We start from the raw sequence: 6,937 nt of genomic DNA on the forward strand, positions 1-6,937 counted from the left end.
CTCTTCCGAAGAGAGGGACAAAATATGCCACAGTGGGGGAATTTTCCAAGAGGGAAACAAGATAAAAATATAACAAGGATAAAAGACCCAGAGACACGTACAGTTCAGAATTGTGTTACAATCTGCATTTATCGACGCTAAAGGGATGGGAGAGGCAGTGTGGGGCAAGATGGGTGGGGTAAGTCTGGGAATTTTCAACAGAAGGTAAGGATGTATGGGGAGGGCAGAGCTGAAGACCTGTCACAGGGGAAAGAAGTGCCCCCACCCTCCTGTCTGTGAGGAACCAAACAATCAGAAAGGTGCTAGTGTGTGAATTGTGTTTATTTTCTCCTAAGTCTAAAAATACTGCGAAAAGGAAACACATACACACACACACACACACACACACACACAGTAACCTAACCAGAAATGGGGAAAAGTGGTCACAGGCCACAGCTGAGAAACCGGAGGCAGGAATTTCAGGAATTGGGATCTCAGTGACCAGAGCATGGAAATTCCACCTCATGACGAGGCTCTTGAAAGCTGCCAGCTTCCGATCAGAGTCCGGGAGCACTTTCCAGCAGCCTGGGTGGGGCTGAGAGGGAATGGGGGGGGGGGGGCGAATGCCTCCCACTGAGAGGGCAGAGTGGTGTTATAAGATGTAAGTGTAGAGCAGATAAGCTTCAGGATCTTCCATTTCACCCTCTCTCATAGTAACAGAAACGATCACAACCACCCCTTACTAAGTTCTCACCAGACATCAACAATCTTGTGAAGTATTATCATCCCCCTTTACAGATGAGGACTGGGAGGCCCAGGGAGGTGAAGGAATTTGCCTAAGGTCTCACAGCCGGCAAATGGCAGAGGAGCTAGGGACCGTTTTGAGATCACAGATCCCTTTTGTGGCTTGGATGAAAACTGTGTACCCAGTACCCAAGAGAACGCTTGTAATGAACTTTTATATACAGCATTTGACATTCCATTTCAGGGAGTTCAAGGAGTCCGGAACCCATTCCAAGGTAAAGCAATTGGATAGCAGGGCCAGTGTGGAAGTCTCACCCACCCCAGTAAACAAAGCAACAGTCAGTGTATATGGGTGAGGGTGCCTACCACCCCTCAAAGCCCCTGCTATCCTGGGACCTGGGGTTTGCCCTCACTGGTTTGAGAGGTCTCCCCAGCCGGCTCTGGTGTGGGGTGGGGATGGGCCTGGCAGGTGGGAGGGGGCGGGCTGGGAAAGCTATAATGGGCTCAGCCCCGAAGCCAGAATTGTGCTGTACTGAAGGAAAATGCTTCTTCCTCACCCCCTCAGGGTATCCTTTTCGGGTAGAGATTTGGAACTGCCTGGACTAGAAGAGATGAAGGCCTCCTCCCTTAATTAAATGCCCAGGGGTTGCTATGGAAACCAGAGCTTCCAAATCCTGTCCAGACAATGGGGAGAGGAGCTGCCTCCAGCCTAGACAAGTGAAGCTTTAGGGGCCTCTTTGGGGACAAGAATGGGGGCTAGGGGGTGAGAAAAAGGGGGTGCCAGCCAGGAGCTCAGTCTCTCCCTTCCCTGGAACTGTGGGAAGGGGCCTCTCAGAACCAAGGGGTCGGCCTGAGACAAGGAGGGGCAGTGCTCCTGGAAAGGGAAGGGAGTGGGGGTGGGGTAGCAGGAGCCCCGCACTGCCCAGAACTGAACACCTCCTTTGTTCCCAGAGGAGAAAGCCAGCCAAGTTGGTAAACAAAAGGAAGAGGCCAGAGGGCAGACAGCTAAGCGATAAGGCCTGGAACTGCAGAAAGCTGAGTAATGGAGCCTGACAGAGGGAGGGTAATCTTGAGTCCCACTGACTGGTAGAAGGTTTGCACACATTGTCATACTGACACACACAGTCAGCAGAGCCTCACAGGACCCACACGGACACACACTCTACAGAAACAGTGTGTGATGAAGCACCGTCTTTGGCCGCTCTCGGAGCCCCTACCCTTTTGTCCCCCTAACTCCCCTCTGGAGCCCCCTTTTCGAAGCCATCCTTTGGAATGTCTCTTTAGGACCATCTTCACCTTAATCAGCTTGAGCTCCCGCTTGCGGGACAGGGGCATGTTGGCTTCAGGGACGTTAGCCTTGTTCCCTCAGTGGAAGGGAAAAGAAAAACCCGTTTTGCAAACCTTACGATACCCACCACTCCTCAGCATTCATGTGCCAGGCGCTGTACTGAAGGCAACAAGCTCTCTTTAAAAGCCCCCTCCAATTCTGTCAGGGAAAAACTATCGTCTTCTTTACAGAGAGGCACCTGAGGGGAAGTTAGATAAAGTCAGCAGGTCTCACAACCATGAAGTGCATGCAGAGCTAGACTGAAACCCAGGTTTGCTGACTGAAGCCTGTGTGCCTTACCACTTTCCCCATCTTTGCTCCAAAAACCTCTTGGAAACTTCTCCGAGCAAGCCCACTCTGTTCTCATCCCTTCACTCTCCCACTCGGTGTTACCTAAATACTTCTAGAAACAGTTCCCAATTTGTAAGCTGGTTATCTAAAGGGTTTATATATAACTTGCCTGTTTGGAACCCAAACACATTTTTCCCAGAGAAAAGGTATTAAATGGGTCCAGAAAGACCGTTTGACCCAGAACGGAGCTGACAATGGTACATATAGTTCAGGACTAGCCCGGGGCCCCAGCCATCACTAATAACATTGTTTCCTGGAGAAAGACATCCCCAGTTAACGGTTGGTGAGAAAGAAACTGCTCTCTTTTCTCACTTTCTCCTCCCTGTCCTCCCTTATCCTGCTGGACTTTATGCCAGTTGGGGGTGGCTGGAGAGGATGATAATAATTCATAAATCAGGCTACATTCTGTGTGCTGACCAAAGGGGGTGTTTCTTGAGAAAAGGGACCAGGGTAGAGAAGGGCTAAGAAACCAAGCCTTCCAAAACTGTAAGAACTGTTTAGGTGACACAGACAAGGATTGAGGGCAGAGGTGGTGAGCATGCTGGCTCTCTGCAGCTGTTTAAAAGACTATCTTGGGGCGCCTTGGTTGATTAGGCATCCGACTTGAGCCTAAGTCAGGATCTCACCGGTCCCGAGTTCGAGCCCCGCATCGGGCTCTGTGCTGATAGCTCAGAGCTTAAAGTCTGCCTCAGATTCAGAGTCTCCCTCTCTCTCTCTCTGCTCCTCCCCATTCACATTCTGTCTCTTTCTCTCAAAAATAAATAAACACTAAAACAAAAAAAGACTATCTTGACTACATGTAGTTCCAGAGGGCCAAACTAGGACCAAGAAGTAACAGGGAGTCCAATTTTTCTTTGATAGTAAATCTCTTCAAAAGTGGAATGGGCCTCTTGATGAAATAGTGAGTTCTCTGTCACTGGGAGTATCCAAGGAGAAGGTAGATGATCACCTACTGGGCATATGGTAGAGGGAAAGAAGCATTGGACAAGTAGATCTCTGAGAGCCTTCTAAACTCACAAACTCATTAAACAAAATGTTATGGAGTATGTTTATGCCCAGCACTAGGTGAGGAACAAGGTTTACAGTGGAGAATAAGATGGGGTCCTTGCCCTCAAGGAGCTTGCAGTCTAATGGGGAGAGACAGGCATTAAACAGACAATCGAATCTGTAATTTCAAATTATGATATAGGTGATAAAAGAAAAGAATAGGATACTACTATAAGAGAATAACAGAAGAAATCTAATTCAGATATTGAAGGTCAGAGGGCCTCTCTGAAGAACCCACAGTGAGGCTGAGATCTGAAGGATGAGTGGACGTCAGCTTAGGAAAAGGGAGGGGTGGGTGTTTATGTGTGCATGTCGGAGAAGTGTTCAGGGCAGAGGCAACAGCAAGTGAGAAGGCCCTGTGGCAGGAAAGAACAGTGGGGACAAAATTGTGAATGAGGGGAGAATGGGAAGAGATGAAGTTGACAAGGGAGGCAGGGCTAGATCTCGTAGACTATGGTAGGAGCTGCTATCTTACCCAGTCCCTTGACCTTGTCTCTTATCTGGGGCCTGCTCCTGTGTCTCCAGTCCTGGACCCCTAGGATTTGGTTTCTGGCAGCTCTCCCCAGCTGCAGAGCCTCACCATTCCCCATAGCGCCTCCCACTGCCCTGGGCCCTCCCACGTAGTGGATGCTTCTAGTACTTTCTCAGTGTCCCAGGAGCTGCAATGGTGGAATTCTCATCTGTCTCATGTGGGAGGCCCAGATTCAATGCTTCACCCTTGCAACTGCCTTTCCTTTCACGAGGCAGCATAGTTTAGCGGTAAAGAGCATAGACCCTGGAGCCAGCCTGGCTGGGTTCAGATGGTGTCTCTGTCACTTCCCTGATCTTGCCAAGTTACTTAACTGCCTCAGTTTCTCCATGTGTGAAATGAGGATGATGGTCATGCCTATCTCCTAGGAATGTTATGAGTTAATATTTATTAAGTGTTTAGGACAGTGCCTGGCATGTAGTAAGTACAATATGAGTGTTTGTTAAATAAAATAAATCACTGGCAATAAATCATTGCAACATCACCTCCCCTGTCTCATCCTATGCTCTCCCAGTTCCCCACCCTTAGGCTTCCAACCAGGGGCCAAGCCTACTTCTCTCTCTCCTCCTCTGCTTTTCTGGCCATGGTTGCCTCTGGCCACAACTCTGTACTTTAAAAAGTAGGCAGAGCTGAGTTTACTGCAACCCAGCCCTGGTCACCCAAAGAATAAAAGGTCGTAATGGTAGGCTGCAGTCAAATCAAGGTACACTCGTGACACCTCCCCGCCTTTCCCCATCCAGCTGTTTTCAGAAGTTGAGGGTGTTCTGAGAACACCAAATATATCCCTGAGAGGCGCCTGGGTGGCTCATTTGGTTAAGCATCCGACTCTTGATCTCAGCTCAGGTCTTGATCTCAGGGTGGTGAGTTCAAGCCCCACATTGGGCCGTGCTGGGAATAAAGCCTGTGTGTGTGTGTGTGTGTGTGTGTGTGTGTGTGTGTGTGTGTGTATCACTGAGCCCCATTTATTTCCTGGGCCCTGGGCCTGATCCCCAAGACTGAGTTTAAAGCTTCTCCCACCTGCTCCCCTATGACCCTATGCTCAATCCAGGCTCATTCCCTGCCAGCTTTCTTATCTGTGTTCTTGAGGGCAGCAACTGTCTCCCTGTTCTCTGTTGCATCCCAGGCCCTACCTAAACTGGCACTTATCCCTCCAGCCTCATTTCTTTTTGGTCCCCTTCCTGGCATCTCTGAGCCAGCCACACAGGCCCACTGTCAGCTTCTCAGGATTGCTGTTTTCCCACCAGGGCCTTTCCATGTGCTCTTCTCCCAGCCCCAAGTCTTCTCCCTCAGGTCTTTGCCTGGCCGGCTCCTAGTACTTCTTCAGGTCTCAGTTTATCCATCACTTCGTCCAGGAAGCCCTCTGTAAGGCCCCTGGTCTAGGCCAGTGGGTCTCCCAGCACCGGGATTTCCCTGCTGTATTTTAACCATCTCTTTACTTATCTGTATTTCCCATTAGATGTCAAACTCAGGCAGGGCAGAGATCATGTTTCTCTAGTTTGCTATTGGATCTTCAGTGCCCAGCACAGGGCCCATAGTAGACAGAGTTTACGCCCTGGGGCCCATGGATGAGCTTCCAGGGGTTCACAGGGCTCCCCAAATCATATGAAAATGTTTATAGATTTGTAGTGCATTCTTCCTGGGAGAGAGTCTGTATTTTTTGTCATAATCTCACAGGATGTGTAACAACCCCTCCCGCCCGCGCCCCCCCCCCCCCCCAAAAGGTTAAGAACTTTTTAGGCATCAGTAAACACTAGTTTTTGGTTGGATTCATCCATCCATGAATATAGTTGTTGATGCTCAATGAACAGTTATTGAATGGATGACTATGACTATTTCTCAGGGTTAGGATGTTTTTAATATTTTCAACGGATCGAGTAAAACGTCCGAAGAAACCTTTGCCAGTTCAGCCCCTAGCTCTGCGGCCTTAAATACCCCTCCCCCAGTGGGGCCCACAGCTTAAGACCAAAGCTTCAGCGCCTCCCAGAACCCCTGCCAGAACCGATCTCCAGTCCCGAAATCCACCTACTGCGCCTTTGCAGCCTGTCAACTGAAAATAATCCTGGTAAGAGCAGGGGTGGCGGAGCAGGAGTCCCGCAGAAGCTTTGAATGTGGGAGACTCTGCCCCCTGCTGGCTGCCTTGCTTTCCTTCAGCGCGCGCTCCAAGAATGAGGTCAGAGCAAGAAAGAGAGAGCCAGGTGAGTCAGGGGGCCTGGGCAGGGGGCGCCCCTCCCGCCCCCAGGCCGCCCCTCCCGCCCCCCCCCCGACCCTCTCCCCCCACCCCCAACCCCCGCAATGGGCAGTCCTTCCTGTCAAGATTAGGCTTCATTTTCAATCAAGACAAGGGCGGTAGCTTCTGCTTTGGGGCCCCCACTGCTTCCCTTCCCAAGGGTCCTATCTTCTCCCAAATTAGAAGTTTAGGGAGGGCCGGGGGCGCAGTGGAGGTGGATGTTCCTCTGGAGCTCAAGGGAGGTCCAGTCACTCAGACTTGGCTTTCTCATGGATCCATCTCTTTTCCCGGAGCCTGGCTACTGCCGACACCTTTGGATCCTGAGCCAATTCTCTGCATCGCCTGCCTACACTTGGCTGGTGGTGTACCAGCCTCCCCACATCACCATGGAAACAGGAGCCTCTGCGTCCATCCGGAGCTCATTTGTGAAGCTATGGGAAGAATCTGGATGCTGGGGTTGTGCTGGGGGTGCTGCTTAGGAAGGCCAAAGAGATAGCGTTCACAGAAATTGTGGAGAGAGGGAGAGATATTGAGACACCAGGGTGGGGGAGGGATTGCTTTGTAAGGGTTATTGGAATAACTCGTACCTTGTGAAGACAGGTGGCTTCCTTGACAGGCCATACATAACTGCAGTTCTCTCCTGGATCACTGGTCAGTCCAAACTGACCAACCCCTCCCTCCCCACGGATGGCCCTTTGTAGTGAGGTAAACTCGCGGGACTTACTTGACCCCC

The sequence above is a fragment of the Leopardus geoffroyi genome, chromosome B4 (assembly GCF_018350155.1).
Source record: "Leopardus geoffroyi isolate Oge1 chromosome B4, O.geoffroyi_Oge1_pat1.0, whole genome shotgun sequence".
NCBI classification, from domain to species: Eukaryota; Metazoa; Chordata; class Mammalia; order Carnivora; family Felidae; genus Leopardus; species Leopardus geoffroyi.